The sequence below is a fragment of the Podarcis liolepis genome (assembly GCF_965112155.1).
Source record: "Podarcis liolepis genome assembly, chromosome: 5".
In the NCBI taxonomy this organism is placed as follows: Eukaryota; Metazoa; Chordata; class Lepidosauria; order Squamata; family Lacertidae; genus Podarcis; species Podarcis liolepis.
In genome coordinates this window covers 60,024,947-60,041,990 of record NC_139556.1, presented here as the reverse complement: position 1 = coordinate 60,041,990, position 17,044 = coordinate 60,024,947, and the positions used below count along the sequence as shown (strand labels likewise).

General features: G+C 44.0%; 1 long non-coding RNA gene across 1 annotated transcript in view; it reads right to left on the bottom strand.

Moving 5' to 3' along the window:
- Positions 1-6,518: 6,518 nt before the first annotated feature.
- LOC310707832 overlaps positions 6,519-17,044 on the bottom strand; it is a 62,219-nt gene continuing 51,693 nt past the window's right edge. Inside the window, exon 3 of the long non-coding RNA XR_014526741.1 lies at positions 6,519-6,691. This is a non-coding gene — a long non-coding RNA (uncharacterized lncRNA). The remainder of the gene's footprint in view (positions 6,692-17,044) is intronic.

Below are 17,044 nucleotides of genomic sequence, written 5' to 3'. Positions count from 1 at the left end.
GTGAGACACATTGTATAATCTCTGTTTAAATTGTAGTAACAATGTTCCAACTTCTATCCATACATATAAATTAGCATATTCAAGTTTTATGTCCAAATCTGTGTCTTCTTTGGGGTGGTGGTGGTTGTGCATAAGTGGCCACCCTACTCCCAATTTACAAATACAGCACTGCTCTATGTGCCTGAAGGCCTTTCTCCCCTGGCCTACAGTCTAGGGCTAAATACACACCACACATTTAAAGCACCTTCCCAAAGAATCCTGGGAACTGTAGTTTTTAAGTGTGTTGGCAATTAAAGCTTTGTGAAGGGCAAACGTCAATTTCTGGGATTTTTGCTTTAAATTTATGGTGTGTAAAGCATCTTTGGATTCTCAAGACAGTTGAACTGCAACCTTCAGACTCCTTCTAGTTACCGTATTTTCCCGTGTATATGATGATGCTTTTTGCTAAAAAAAACTAGGCAAAAATTGGATGTCGTCTTATACACGGATAGTGAATGCGGGGGATGACGACGTGTGATTAACGACAGCAGCAAGCAGAAGATTGGCAGCAGAGATTGGGTGGGTGGTTGGTGGCTGTGGCAAGGCCTGCTGGCGATTGGCTGTGGCTGTGGCAATTGGGCAGGCGATTGGCAGCTGCGGCAAGTGGGCTGTTGGTGGCAGCGAGCAGGCAGACAATTGGTGGCTGCAGTGAGGTGTGTGATCAGCAGTGGCTGTGGCAAGCGATTGGCAGTGTTGGGCAGGCAGGTGAGCGATTGACGGAAATGACACCCCCCCCCAAAGCTAAACTACTTAATTTCTTAATTTTGGGTTAAAAAAAATTGGGGTCGTCTTATACATGGGGCCATCTTATACATGAAAAATGTGGTATACTGATCCCTCCTCCTATCTGGTCAGCTCATGCTGCCCAATAACAACGAGAGGAAGAATAAACATTTTCCATACTTAGACACACACACACCCTGACTCTGCCCCATACTCTCCCTTGTCTCCCCCCCCCCCACTTAAGTGGGTGAAAGGGGGGACACCTCCCCATTTTCAGTTCTCCTCCTCAGTGGGATAATTTACAATACAGGTTAAATTCCCTTAGTGTGCTCAAGTGCCAAACTCCCCTGTTCTTTGTTTCCCATAGCAGGTGGCATTACCACGAACAGGGAACATGCTTCAGTCTCTCGCATGGTGTTTTACAATCTCCCATCTGTGGCAAGACACAGGTGGACAGCTTTGCGATAACGTGCTGTGCAGCCCTATAGATTTTCACAGCAATCCATTTCTCTATAATCCAAAAGGCTGCAATGGGATTTTTGCTTGTAGCATCTGCCTTCAAGAAAGGAAGGATACACTTTCCAAAGCACGCCCATCAATCCTCAGAGCTGCCGGTTCACCTGGGAGCAGCTGGGAGATATTCACTTTCTGTATTAGAAGGGGAGCATGAGCAGGATAAGGGGGAAAGTAGGCGGGGGTGAGTTTGCTTGCCTGTTGTGACAGCTTAGGGACATTCATCCTTGGAAGCTGCCTTAGACTTGGGGCTCATCTTGGCCCCACTGCTTTCCCCTGGGGAAATGCGTGGTTCAGTGCTAAATCAAAACAAACAGCAATTGGATTTTCTGTGGATTGCCGTTTGTTCCAATTTAGTGCTAAAGCAGTAGGGTGAAAACAAAGCCACTTGGGCCCATGCCTTGAAAGCATGGGACGAGCAGAAACCCACTAGGCCCCATGCTTTCTAGGCTCTGGACAAGTGGGAGTATGGGCGAGCCCTAGATCAGATTGTTTGGCCATGAAATCCAGCATTGTCTTCTTTGACCGGCAATAGGGTCCCAGGCAGAGGTCTTTCCCATCATCTGCTGCTTGATCTTTTTCGCTGGGGATGACCCAGATTGAACCTGGGACCTTCTACATACAAAGCATGGGCTCTACCATTGAGCTATAGCAGTGCACATTTTGCCTCAGAGATCTTGAGTTCTAAGCACCTTGACCTGGGCAGGGAGGGAGAACCATTTACTGATTTTCCTTGGTCAGCACAAAATCTTGAGCCAGCCCTGCAGGCAAAAAGAAAAAGAAATCTCATGCTCAATGTAATATCCATTCTGGATGTTATTCAAAGTTCATGCATGCTCAGCAACAGAAACTGTCCCCATGAAATGAATAACGGTGTCCAATTTGTCTTTCTCCACAAAATATTTCCTTTTCAAAGTATATTTATGTGTGTGTGAGTATTTCTTGATTCTCACACGTCTCTTTGCACTTTGAATCTTCTAAGAAAGTGTGACTAAATTTGTTGGTCATTTTAGGAAGTTTTGAAAACAAAAATTTGCATTTTTATAAAAAGTCTAATTTACAAGTGGGGGTCTTGCATTCCCTTACTCATTCTTTCTTTTTAAAAAAATCACTCCTCTTCCCCCTTCAGTTTACTTGTGCTTGAATGGCGAGTGGAGGAGAGCCAGAGTCACCCCTTTTGGGCCAACCCAATGCCAAAGCACAGCCATGAAGCATTTTCACTTGTAAAACAAGAGACAGAGGAGGCAGTGTTGGTAAATAGCCCATTAACACACTGTGTCACTCCATTAACTTCAAAGAGTAAACATCTCCTTTATTTTCCCTCCCACTCTCAGAGTGGAGATTGTGAGATTCTGTAGTGTCCGGGGCCAGTCATGATGGCTTGCGGAGGAGTAGAAATAAAATCCGCATCTCAAGATTTCAAAATTTAAGGCCCTCTTTATGCCACATGAAATTCAAGGCCCAAAATTTTCAAGTAAAACCCAACATTTGTAGTCCATTAAGTTGTAATGCTTGTATCTGAAATTGGTTTCTCTCACTCCAATGCACCACACCAACACACATGCAGGCATTGCCAAAGCACCACTCTGATTATTATTATTATTATAAATAATAATTATTTGTTTATTACCCACCCTTCACCCTAAGGTCCCAGGGTGGGTTACAGCATTAACAGAAATATTAAAAACAATTTTAAACAACTTAGTAGTTTTGTGGGCAATTCTACTAAAATGCTTCCTTGAGCTGTTCTTGACCTAACCTCTGCAGGTGGCTATTAGGTATTGTCAGGGAACTGACATCGGAGCTAGAGGCGGAGGGAAGGCTCTCAAATGATGCTGGAGAAGGGCCCAGCAGGGAGAGAGGCAGCTCCGCAGATGGGGAAGCAAATCAGCGCAACACCAGGGATATAGAGGGGCTGATGGGGGAATCGGCGAGAGGGCTCCAGGACTCTTCACCGGACACCAGCGGGGAGAGCAAGGGTCCTCCGCTACCCACGCCCACCCTGCGCAGAAGACTTCCGTGCAGAGAGAGTAGGAGGAGACTGGGTGTCAAACAACTTTTATGTTGGAAAAGATTTAAGAAACGCCCACTGACGGATTCTGCTAGCGACTGAGGCAGCCACGAAGTGAACGGCTGCCCAGACTGAAAGGTTTAGCAAAGCAACAAAGCCTGGAGAGGCGGCAACTTACGCACGAGCAACCCATACACATTACAGGTATATACAGTTGTTGTATTTATTTATAGAGGCTTTTAATATCTACTAGCCCATGTAAAAATATCAAGTTGCCATACAATATACAGTAGTATATTGCTGAGACTCCAATACTTTGGTCACCTCATAAGAAAAGAAGACTCCCTGGAAAAGACCCTGATGTTGGGAAAGGAGATGTTGGGAAAGGAGAAGGGGACGACAGAGGACGAGATGGTTGGATAGTGTTCTCGAAGCTACCAGCAGGAGTCTGACCAAACTGCGGGAGGCAGTGGAAGACAGGAGTGCCTGGCGTGCTCTGGTCCATGGGGTCACAAGGAGTCAGACACGACTAAACAACAACAACAACAACATACAGTAGTATATGATAAAACATGAAACACTGGGGGGGGGTAGCTTTTTTAAAAATCATTAAAATGACTGGCTAATCAAAACAATTTAAATAGCTGAATAGGTTAATAGTGAGGATATCTGCTGGAAGAGTGTCCTGCAGCATGCAACCAGCAACTTGACTTCTTGTTTCTTTGTTTAATTGGTATATCACCCCTCATTCGTAGATCTCAGGGTGGCTCAAAACAAAAATATACAATATAAAACACAAAATACACACAAAAAAATATTTTTAAAATCCCACAAGCCAATAAACACCCTCTCCGCTCCCAGCTCCCATTACGAAATTTTATTTCATAATATTTGTGCTTGGTTGTTGTTGTTTTTTAAAAAACCCACCTGAAAGTGGCAGTTGAGGCCTCTGTAACACAGTGGACAAAGACCTGTGCTCCACCAGATAATCTCCAGATGTTCTGGACGATGTATGCTGGAAGTAACTGAAGAACTATTCTTTCAAACCACTCAGCCACAGAATGAGATTTCCCATCCGTCCTACAAATCTTGCACTCATTCTCCTGACACTAGTTTGGATTAGATAGTAACGCTCCATGCCAACTGTCCACATAGTTTCTGCTAGGCTACACTATATACACATGCCCGTGACAGAACTCAACACTCTTCTCTGAGTGTCTTGCTTCAGGACTGGCTTAATTTCATTCATTTCTTGTGCGTTCTGCTTTTTCCCTATGGAACACCTAGAATATGTACATAGGGTTTCCAGGGAGCCTCCTATCCAGCCATTGACTGCAGCCAGACCTGCTTAGCTTCAGCAAGATGACTGCATGATGCGCTTTCAGCCTGTGCCATGAGGCTTTGAGAATTATCAGCTCGGGCAGCACTCTGGAGCGCAATCCGAGCCTGAGAGCAAAGAATGGCAGCAGCTTGTTGTGACAGCCCTCTCATCCACCGCACTCAGCACCCTCTGTGGCAGTGGGACAGCTGTGGAAGATGGAGTCTAGACTGCCCAACTCCATTCACCTGGCTGGCTCGGTTTTACAAATGGCAATTGAGCAGAAGCCATGATGCTCTACCACAGTCAAAGAGGGAAGGAGATGTTGCAAACATCTCATTTTACAAAAAAATGCACTATCCTCACAGCTTCTCCTTTGCCAGTGACATCTGGCTGCCTCTCCAGGCTAAGTTCCTCTCCCATACAGCTGGAAATTCTAACGTTTGCAGGAATGACAGAACGCGGAATCAGTCGCATGGCCTTGGATGCAGAAAGACCTGCTGTTGGACTTGGAGAAACAGAGAGGAAAGAAACATGCCTTTGATGTGAACAATACAAGCTCTTAATTGTGATTCCTTTGAAACAGCAAAAAGGTCTGCATTCCACACTGTCCATGACAGGACATAAAACACCATCCCTGATTTCTTTCTCTTTTATTTCTTGTGCAAAGTGTTTGAGAACCTGATCTGAGGCTTCGGTTTCATGACTTCCCTCAGCAAACGTGACTTTTCACAGGGAAAGTGACAAAATCCCACTTCCCCTTTGTTTCTGTGGGAATTGGCTCATGCTCACAGCCTCTCTCACGCCTTATGCCTGTTATCGGATCCGACACGAATGCCTGCAGCTCGACCATTTGATCCCTTCCTATATGGCTAATTTCTCTACCCTTGCATCCCTCTGCTTGGTCAAATTCACAGGTTGTGCCTGTTTTATTAAAACTTTGAATGTTAGACCGCGGTGGAAGTATAGTTAGAAGTCATCAGTCTGAGTCAAAATAAAATTGAGGAGGGTTCAGAATACAGAACCCATTAAAAAAGTGGAAGTCAAGAGGAAAAGAACAGAAGTCAGACATGCTGTCATTTAAGGGGTGGGGAACATATGAACAAGAGATACATGAAAGCAATTCTCCGATCCATAGCTGTCAACGTTTCCCTTTTTGAAAGGGAAATTCCCTTATTCCGAATAGGATTGCTCGCAAGAAAAGGGAAAAGTTGGCACCTATGCTCAGATCTATAGATAAAACTTTCAGGTTTTCCCCATGAACCTTGACATTTTGTTTATAATGCTCTCAGAATCATCACACCAAAGCTCAGAATAGGATATATCAACCAGGTCCCAAAACATGGTATTAATTATGGCCTCACCCACACTTAAATTTCCTTTGCTCTTTCCAGGCACAGTCCACAATTTAAAGCTCTTTGTTCAAGCACCTTTTTTTTTGCTTCAGAACTTTCCCTGAGAAAATTCGTTCTTTAAAGCTCAATCGGAGCAAACATCATTCCATGGATTTATTGACTCAAATTGATATTTGTTCTTATTCAGCAAAAACTAAAAACCCAGGATGATTAGGATGTTAACCCTGCTTTGCTTCTATAGTTTACCTGAAAAGTCTTATATTTGGTTCCCTTGGATTGGCAGGACTCCCCAGACCTAACCACCCACCACAGATGTTTATCCAGTCTGCTTTCATTCAGATTAGCTGATGTCCTCCTTTTCAAGATAACTCACTGCGAACCTTATGTTGGATTATGGAAAATGCAGCTGAGACGAAATATACCTTTGAAAGCAAGAGAGGAATGGGAAGGATGCCATCGGTGATGGCAACAATCAAATGTAAAGGCACAGCTGCTTTTATTCATGAGTGTTAATAAGTTGAGAAAACAGGCAGAGGTGGAAGGCAAGCTATGAGATCACAGGAGCGTGACTATGCTGAGACATCTCAAGAGCTCTTGATAGGAATTAGGAGGATGCTGACTCCCAGCAGTCCTGTATCCTGAGGTGGTTTGGAGGATACATCTTCTTGCCCTACCTCTTCAATCAAAAGCTGAGGATCCTTTCTCCTCCTGGTTTTCTGATGGAGTGTTGCTCTAAAATTAGGAGACAAAATGCAGCTGTCAGAACAAAGAGCTCAAGCGATGATGGATGGGCACCAAGATGACTCTGGCTGCTCGTTATCCCCTGCCCTGCCTTGGCGCTCGACAAGGGGATGATGCAGTGGATTGCTACGAGCCACGGAGGCGGATACCAGGGAGAGAGGCAACAGGAGCAACACACACTGGTCGAAAACGTTTGCTTGACAATCTAAACAGAGGAATTCACTTTTGAATTGTCCAAGTCCTAAGGGGCACAGGGGATCAGGCAGTGTTTGCATGGGAGGCATTCTGCAAAAGAGGTAACTCAGAAAGGTTCCAAAGCATTCGGCAAAAATCCTTAGATCTTTATGCAGAGCAGACACTAATGTCCTGCTCCAAACTTCTTTGCACAGGTCTGTTTTAGAAATGGCACATCATTCCAGTGGGTGAGCTAAGATTAACCTGTGTCCTGGCACCTTCGTGGTTGATGGATGGATAGAATTGCAATACAAAATTTCTGCTTTGACTGGCAAAGCAGACAGCCTAGTACTTTTCTACATACACTTGATGTCATACACACATAATAACTATGTGTGATGTTTATTTTAGCTTACTTTGAGCCTTGGAGATGTGCTGTGGCTGGATTTGGTTAAAATAAAGATGGGCATTTTTGTATCTTAGGTCCAGTATGGTGCAAATGGTTGCAGAATGTAGACTCTCGCTGTTGTAAGGATAGCACAAAGTTCTATATTGCAACAACTTTATTCTAGATAACAAACAGGAGCTTTCATTTTTTTAGTTCTGGCCTCCAAAAAAAGTGCTATTCTTTCCCCAGTGCACCAACGGAGAGTTCTTTTGCTATCTAAGCATGAACAGTATTTTCCCCACCCCACCACAAGGCAAGATCTTCCCTCAGACAGAAGAGTTATGTTGTGCAGTCCTCATTGCTGTTGAACCCAATAAACATTCATACTATATGCATCAAAACAGGCGCCTTTGCTTGCAGTTCGTCATTTCTCAAGGTTGCCTTCCAGCATATGAGTTCACATTTTGATAAAGATTTGAGTAGAATAATCTCCAACTGTGTATGTCATATACCTACAACATGAATGGTTGCTTCTTTCTTCAAGTACAGCACTGACAGGCTAAATTCTCAAGACAAATGGACAGGTGCAAAAAGGTGCAAGGGAGAAACTGTGATTCAGGTGTTACAGTTCTGATAAACTGGTCGATGCCCCCTTCCTAGATGGTCCAAGTAATAATAATAACAACAACAACAACAACAACAACAACAACAACAACAACAACACAATTTTTAGGAATATAAATTCCCCTCTTGTTTTTTGATGTCTCTTTTTTAAAAATAAAATAAATTTTATTAGAGTTTATAAAGAAAAATACAAAGATTATTGTCAAATATATTTTTTGGGTCCAAACTAAAACATTAATCCAGAGGCAAAAAGGAGAAAGAAAGAAAGAAAGAAAGAAAGAAAGAAAGAAAGAAAGAAAGAAAGAAAGAAAGAGGAAGAGATAAAGAAAAAGAAAAAGGAATAGAAAAGGAATTAAAAGAGAGAAAGTGAAAAGAGAGACAGAAAAGAGAAAAGAGAGTGAGAAAAAGTTAAGAAGCTAAGGAACTTCCTATTCTTCATCTACCCACTATATTTAGTGGTACCTCAGGTTACATACGCTTCAGGTTACAGACGCCGCTAACCAGGAAATAGTTCTTCAGGTTAAGAACTTTGCTTCAGGATGAGAACAGAAATCGTGCTCCGGCGGCGCAGCAGCAGCAGCAGGAGGCCCCATTAGCTAAAGTGGTGCTTCAGGTTAAGAACAGTTTCAGGTTAAGAACAGACCTCCAGAATGAATTAAGTTCTTAACCCAAGGTACCACTGTATAAACATTATTCACTTCATCCACTTCAGTATTAACCTAATAAAGCCATTGTTTTTTGATGTCTCATATTGAAAGGAACTCGAAAATCAGAAGAATCTAGAAGATCTTGCGAAAATATTCTCTTAGAATGGGCAATGGGTTGTGTCTTGAAAGTGGCATTGCTTCCTCTGTTCTCTGTGACTTCAGAAGCACAGAATCAGAAGCCATGTGTATTTCAGATATTTCTAGGAAATCCTTAGCAATTATTTGGTTCCTTGAGCCCATCTGCAAGAAGCAATGTCTTCAAAGAAGAAATGGGTGCCATAGGGAGCAAGAGTAGGCCCATATTTGCAATCTGCCCGCTTTTCAAATAAGAGGAGCAATGCCCCTATGCCCTGGTGTGACAACTGAAGGGCATTCTGTGCCCTATTACTCTGCACTCTGCAATAAGGCTGGGCTACCTTGCTGGCAGTGTCCCAACCTAGCCTGCCTTGCTGATTATTACTGAGTGGCAGCACAGCAGGAGATCTGTGCAGCAGGAAAGTTTGTCTCTTGAGCTATCAAACATCTCATGTGTGGAAGTCCTGGCATCCTGGACACCTTCCAGATTGGGAAATTACCTTCTGCCTCCCTGACTACCCCCTGCAGTTTAAATGGGAAACAGTCTTCTCCCTTCTGCCTCTTCCAATTGCTCCAGAGGGTTTTTGTGAACTGTAAAACAGCTGCCGTCAGAGGTGGGAAAGGCAATGAGTTGCTGGGGCCATAGGATTGACTTAGTGAAGACTTAGATGACTGTCACCTGTTGACTTGTCAACACCATTCCCCATAACGCCTTGGCGCAGGATGCCTTCCAGGGCTAATATTGACCTGGTCTGGCAAATGCATTCAGATCTGCTGGGATCAGGGTGTACAGACCAATGTTCAGTCATATTAGATGTGCAGAGTAAATGGGTTGTCTTCTGTCCTCTGTTTCATTATAACAATTTCAGCTTTAAAGCAAAATTGCCTCCTCAGTAGAGCAGAAAATTTGCCTCAGTATGGCAAATATCATATTCATGTTGGATAAGAACATTCACTGAGGGAGCAGGATGGTAGGTTTTAATGTCCTACTCAATGTGATGTCAACAAAATCACTGCTGAATATTACCAGTGCAGATGTATGTGTGTTTACATGGAAGTAAGTCGCACTATATGGCCCACAATGTTCACTGGAGCCCACTAGTAAGTGGGCTTAGGATTGCAGCCTCACTGTTGACCACCATATACCCAGGATCTTGAAAACTGGAGAAGATGCAGTGAAGAGCTACAAGCATGAATTAGTGGATGGAGGACAAGCATGACCAAGAGATGCTAAAGAATATTGACCTGTTTATCGCTAAAAATATGATGAGATTGTTGAAGTGTCTTCCCAATAGATATTTGCTTGAGTTTTCTGCTGTGTTCCCTGATAGGTAAGAGGGTGGAAATTAAATGGTGGCTCATACCCAACCATTGCACATGTAGAATGACTTCCTGGAGTGCAATGGATCTCCCTTAGGATTATGAGTACTGATGTACTGATTGACTGGGGGGAGGGGGAATGGACGATGCATGAGACTGTTGCACCAGAGGGTATGAACCTAATTCAAATTATAAGAAATTTGGCCCACAAGGCCAATCCTGTTAAGGAAAGGTTCTCTACTCCTGTGTTATGCTAGAGGTTTTTAACAGATGCTGGATGGCATAGGAGCCAACTCCTAGGGGCCAAGGTCCCTTAGGTGCCCCAAATAAAATATTTGAGGAGGCCACCCCCCCTCAAGTTGATTCTTGGTAGTGGCACCTGCCCTGTGGAACACTCTCCCACCAGATGTCAAAGAGAAAAACAACTGACAGTCTTTTAGAAGACATCTGTTTAGGGAAGCTTTTAGTGTTTGACAGACTATTTTATTTTAATATTTTGTTGGAAGCCGCCCAAAGTTGCTGGGGAAACCTAGCCAGATTGGTGGGGTATAAATAATAAATTATTATTATATTATTATTATATTACTCAAATGGTGTGCATGTGCTGCATCTCATGATCGATTATGTGAGGCAGGGCTTTCTTGTTGTCCGCTCCCCCAATATTTTATTCAATATTGGCAAGTTGGTAACCCTGCTGCATGGCCATTTGTAGCAGCAGATATCTGGCATTGGCCAGAGAGTTGGACCAGATAACCTTTGAAAGTTGGAGCACCATGGGAGAGTAAGTAATCAAGGGGTCTGCTAAACATGGCAGGTTTGATGTGGTAGGGTACCCTTTTCTTAGCAATAGGAACAAAAGTTAGAAACTTCATTGGCCTCCAAACAAGGAAGGAGGGGATATGTGTACTTTTGAATACAAGGTTGCTGCTGCTCTCATTGCGTATGTACCTGGCCATACTCAATGCCTCCCTACCTTCTTGAGTTTATTATCTGTTATTTGTTGAAAAACCAATAAAAATATTTCATGGGGGAAAACAATCATAGGATATTCCCTCTCTCTCTCTCCCCAGCACATCTTTGCCCCTTTTAGGGGCACAAAGTTTGGGGATCACAAGCCAAGGCATCCAGCCCAGGAGGAACCTCTTTCATAGCCAATCATTGCTGAGATGGGGACTATGTAGGAATTAGGTTCTTTCCATGCTATCAAGAGCAAGCAAGCTACAAGCCAAAATGAATAAGCCTTTCCACTACATAGAGAATTGTGCTCTTGTCTCCCCTGTGCTGGCAGAACAATGCAGCCACCAGCCTGACATACCTCTATGACACGTGAGCCAAAATGGAAAGGCAGACCATTGACTGGGAGTGATTTGTGGGTGATGTGTATTCTAAAACAAGAGAGAACACATTGTCTGGTTTTATTGAAGTTATATTTGGGGTAGAGTAAGAAATAAAAATGGGAACGTGGGTGGTGCTGTGGTCTAAACCACAGAGCCTAGGGCTTGCCGATCCGAAGGTCAGCCGTTTGAATCCCCACGACGGGGTGAGCTCCTGTTGTTTTGTCCCAGCTCCTGCCCACCTAGCAGTTTGAAAGCACATCAAGTGCAAGTAGAATAGGTACCGCTCTGGTGGGAAGGTAAACGGCGTTTCCATGCACTGCTCTGGTTTGCCAGAAGCAGCTTAGTCATGCTGGCCACATGACCCGGAAGCTGTCTGCGGACAAACGCCTGCTCCCTCAGCCAATAAAGCGAGATGAGCACCGCAACCCCAGAGTCATCCACGACTGGACCTAATGGTCAGGGGTACCTTTACCTTTAAGAAATAAAAAATAAAAATCATGATTGGTTTATTATTATTATTATTATTATTATTATTATTATTATTATTATGAACTTTTATTATGATCAACAAGCACTTTCTAAAACCAATAACAAAATACAACCAGCAATTTAAAACTAAGCAAATTGCAAACCTAGTAGTAGCAAGAATTTTAAAAAACAAACAAACCCTGCAGTAAAACTAGCAACAATGAAACTAGATGTTACACATGAAATGCCTGCTGAGATAAAAGTTTCTTCGATTTCTAGCAAAAGACACAAGAAGATCAAGGGTGTTCTGGAATGGCATCACCAACACAGAGAAGCCCCTTTCTCTTGTGCTCCCTCACCAAATCTCCTTGCACTTAGAGCAAGACTTCTGACATTGATCTTCATTTCTGGGCAGACCACTGGAATAAATGGTCCCCGACAGTAGTGACTGGTGGTCAGTGGACCTGGCAGGGCTGCTAGTGAGTCATGGGACCCTGGCCAATGAGGTCACAGGGATGTGGACCATTTTCTCCCCATCCTCCTCCCTTGCAAAGATGCTGTGGAAGCCTTAACAAATGCTTAGCACCTTAAGTGTCTTATTGTGGTTCAGAAGGGGTCCCTGCTGCCAAGTGGTGGTTGGAAGGGCAGAGGTCAGAGAGGCCAACAGTAAGTGGAGGAAGAGCCAGCTAATTCTACATTTGTCTCCATCCTTCTCCCTGTTGAGTAGACAAGGGCAATACTGACATGAAGCAGAAGGAAGCTGACAGCCAGTGGATACTTTGGACTGGATGCAAGTAAGATGGCAGGCAGGTGGCAGCTGGAGGCAGGCCGAGACTGGTGGGGCAATGGACCAGTCTCCACTGCAACCAGTCTGATAGTAACCAAAGCATGAACGACTGGAAGCCAAGTCCACTTTCTCCAAGTAAGCCAAAGCTTGTAAAAGGCACTCTTCCTAGCAACTGTGGCCATCTGAGCATCTGGAGAAAGTGATGGATCATTGAATACTCTGGAGCTTAAATACCACCTACCTGAAGAGCAGTGCAACCTCATCCAGGTTGAACCACCTCACCTAGATCAGCAGTGTTCTTGACTCACAGTTCCTCTGTTTTGTCTGGATTTATCTGCAGTTTCGTAAGCTCCATATTCCACTCCTGAACTGACCTCAGATTGCTTGCCTTGAAAACAGAGAAAACTTCATTTCGCTTCTTCCTCCTCAAAAATTGTACATCCTCTGCATATTGTCAGGTTATACTCTATCTTCTCTCAACGAATCATCACAGACAGATGAGGATCAGTGCAGATGTCAAACGCAGCTCTGGCACAGCCTCTGTGTTTGGATTTGCTCCCTTCTCCCTGTTCTTCTTCCCTCTCTGCCTCTGCTGCAGGATGACACTCATCCATCATCAGCATTTTAAATACAAGCACATCACTGAGTTTCTCATCCCCCTTCCCCCTCCCCCTGCTCATTGCAGGGCTTGGCCTCACTCAACCGCCTCCTCACTTCCCACTGCCGGCTGAAGTTGTGTAATCCTCTATTTGGTTTAGTTCCACATGGCTTCCTTGTGCATGGATGAAAGAATCCAATGGGAGACGAGTAAATTACACTAAATAATAACAGGCGGTTTGCTCTGATAATTTTCATAATGGCACAGGCATACACATAGACTCACATGAATTTATTCATAAATACGCATCCATCTGAACAGTTACAAGCACCAGATGTAAAACTGGAGCAGACCCATAGAAAACAGTAAACCATTGTGTTTTTTACCGGCAGGCGGCGAATCTTAAGAAATTGATCACTATAAATACGTATGCATTCAGATTATCATATCACTATTTTCCAAAGGTAGCCCATTCCATTCCTTGTCTTGTTCATCTTCACAGCAATCCTGTTTAAAAGGACACAATTTGCCAAGGGAAAAATGAGTCATATAACACCACACATTTAAAGCACATGGATTCTCCCCCAATAATCCAGGGAGCTGTAGTTTGTTAAGGGTTTGGGAATTGTAGCTCTGTAAGGGGTAACCTACAATTCCCAGGATTCCTTGGTGGGAGCCATGTGGGGGGGGGGGTGTGGCATTAGCAACAGCAGCTTGCCATGGTCAGCCTATGAATTCATGGCTGAAGTGGGACCAGTCTAGCACTTCAGCCACTGAATCGCTCTAGTCTAGTGGATTCTGGTCTGCATATCAGAACATGAGCACTTAGGCTAATTGTAATTATGAAGGATCATAGCTTGATGGCAGAGCACATACATTGGATTCAAAATGCCCCAGGTTCAATCCTCAGCATTTCTAGGTGGGGATAGGAAAGATTTCAGTCTGAGACCCTGGAGACTGTTTCCAGTCAGTGCAAATGAAGACTTGATGGACCAGTAATCTGGCTCAGCATCAGGCAGATTCCTATGTTCCTGTGACCTGAGCCCATTGGAATGGACTCCCAGGTTCTAATCTCAGTCAAACTAGGGGTAAACAAAGAGGAAAAACCAACTGAAACTGTTTGGTTTACACTAGGAGCAATTTTGGGCTGCAGTTCTACCATATATTTAGTGGCTGTTGATGTTTCTGGGTGATGCCATGACCTCTTGCTAGTGCAACAAAAGTTTATGATAATGACAACTTGGAACAATCAGACTAAGAGAACCTGAGACACAAACTTTAATCTGCTACAAGCTATGCTAGGTCTAGACCCATTGATCTAAAAAGGACCTGACACTCAGATTCTGTTCTCCAACACACCATGCCTCATTTTAGAGTGACCTCCCTTTTGAAAGCTCTAGTCCTGGATCTCAGATTCCAAATCCTCATTACACCAGGTGTAAATCCAAAATAACTCCACTGACTCCTTTGGAATCACCCTGGATTTATGAGGGGTGAAACCGAGCTTGCTATCTGTCCTGACTGATTTACGGGTGTAACTGATCTCTGAAGTCCTGGCCCAGTATCTTTCCTAGCTGCATATGGAGAACGGCAGACGAAGAGAGGGTTGTTTCGGAAAGTTGGAGCAGAATGCCAGGGACAAGTCATGTCATTGCCTCACTATCCATTTACCAAGGGAGCAGCATTTTGTTGAGCTACATCGATATTTCATCTCGTCAAATATCTGCGGCTCCATGTCAAAGGAGTTCTTCAGAAAATAAATGGCGGTGGCTGAGGGAAAGAAAGGGAAATGGACATCTCTTATCCAGGAAACTCTTCCCCATAACCTTTCTAGCCTCGCTACCCATATCACTTGTTGGAGGGAAACTCTCCCTTCCTTGAAATAGCTTGATACTTGTTAAAAGAAAGAGAAGAAACCTTGCTGTGGTGGTGGTGGGGACACAGTAGATTTTATCATCAAAGCAAAATGAGCTGGAGCACAGCCTCTGTTGCACACATGACTCCTAACTTCTGATATGTCATGCATGGCTGCTCAGATTTAAACAGAGCGGCTTATTTTAGCTGCAGTTTATCTTCTCTGCGTGCCCTGTTCAAGAGAAAAGGGAGGGAGAGGGTTATTTAAAGGGAAGCCCCTGAAGTGGCAGACCTGAACACTACTAATTATAGAAAGCAGAAGGTGCATTGAAGCTAAAGGAGGGAAACTGTTTTTCTCAGCTAGTGGTCGGGATTGGCATTCTGCGTAGGCAGTGCCTCATTTAAGCTACATGAGGCCTAATGGAAAAGGAGAGGATTGGCCATGTTGGGATAGAAGTCAGGCCTATGGAGAATCATCCTTAACCGCTGGCAGGATGGCAGATCCATGGAGGGCCTGAGGCCTTGGGCTGAGGAGAGCCAGTCAGTTATGTAAATTGAAGCTAATGAAATCCAACCCAGGTGGCATCATTAATTAGAGTAAATCAGCCTGTGTTGCCCTGGTGCCAAAAGAGGGAAGAGATAGTGGGGAGAGTGGGCGGGGGGTGGGCGCGGGACAGGAGGACTGAAGAGAAAAGCTTCAAGGAAGCCTGTGTGCCAGCATGCCGTGAGCCTACGGGTATCCATTCAAAATTTAATAGACGTGGTGGTTGTTTCAGGGAATTCTATGGAGCTGCTTTCCGGAAATAAAGGGTGCCCATTACATTTTATGAAACACTGATGTTCTGAAATATAGGACATCTCTTAAAACAAGGGACATCAGGCAACTCAGCAGGGGTTGGATTGGGGAGATGCCAGCATTAGGTTCATCCAAGGCCTGGATAGGAGTGGAGGGGGCAGAATGAAGGGCTTTGGTAGGCCAAAGGGAAAGGAAGTAGAGCACTCAGCTTGGCCAAGACTGTTCAGCAGCTCTGCCTTGGTAGGTGAGGACGAGGGGGCAGTGGAGGACATGGGCAAGTCCCTGTTTGCCTCTGAAGCTCACTGGACGGCCTGGGCAAGATGTTATCGTTCACCGACAGGTCGCTTTGAGACTAAAAAGTTAACATAAATCAGAAATGCCTGGGGTTTTTTTTTAAGGGGAGTAAGATAAATTGATGAAATTGTTGCACAGTCATAGATCTGGAAAGAAGCTATTTTAATTTCAGCAGACATGTGAGTTTTGTGTCATTTTGGAAAATAAGTTTTTATTTTATGGTTTAGTATTCTTTTTATTTTGAATGACACATGGGGGGAAAACATAATCTTTTCAGAGTTTAGGGCCTCTAACGTTCTTAATCTGGCCCAGTCGATTAAGCATTGATGCACACCTGATGCAAAAGGAACCCTCAACACAGATACTATGCTGTGGCTGTGCATCAGTGATGAGCCACTATGAAAGAAGCTGGTGGACATGGACCTATAGAGCTATAGGTTTCTCCATCCTGTTTTTGCTCTTCATGGTTTCTTCCCCAAAATTAAGGCTGTCATAAATCCGGAGGCTTTACTGGGATTTCAAAGGCAGGTTTGTTAAAAAAACCTTTAAAAAACACCTCAACAATTTCAGTAATTTCCTAAACCCTATCAAAATGAGAATCCATGGGCTATAGGCTTCACCTGCTAATGTCCATAATAGCCACTGGAGGCTCTGGTGGTAAATGCCAGACTGAAGATAGATTCTAGCTTCTCCAAGACAGATGGAGAAAATGGTGGTGGCCGCATCTACAGAGGTGGGTGAAGGAGACCAGGCTCTTTTTCTCCTGGTATGCTACAGAGCTGGTAGCCATTTGCTCCCTCCCTCCCTCCTGTGTTCCCAGTTCCCCACAGCTTTTACATATCTCCAGTCTTCCTTGTTTTACTCTCAGGACTATTATATGTCACTTACTTTGAAGAAATGTCCTTATTTCAGAACCCTCGAG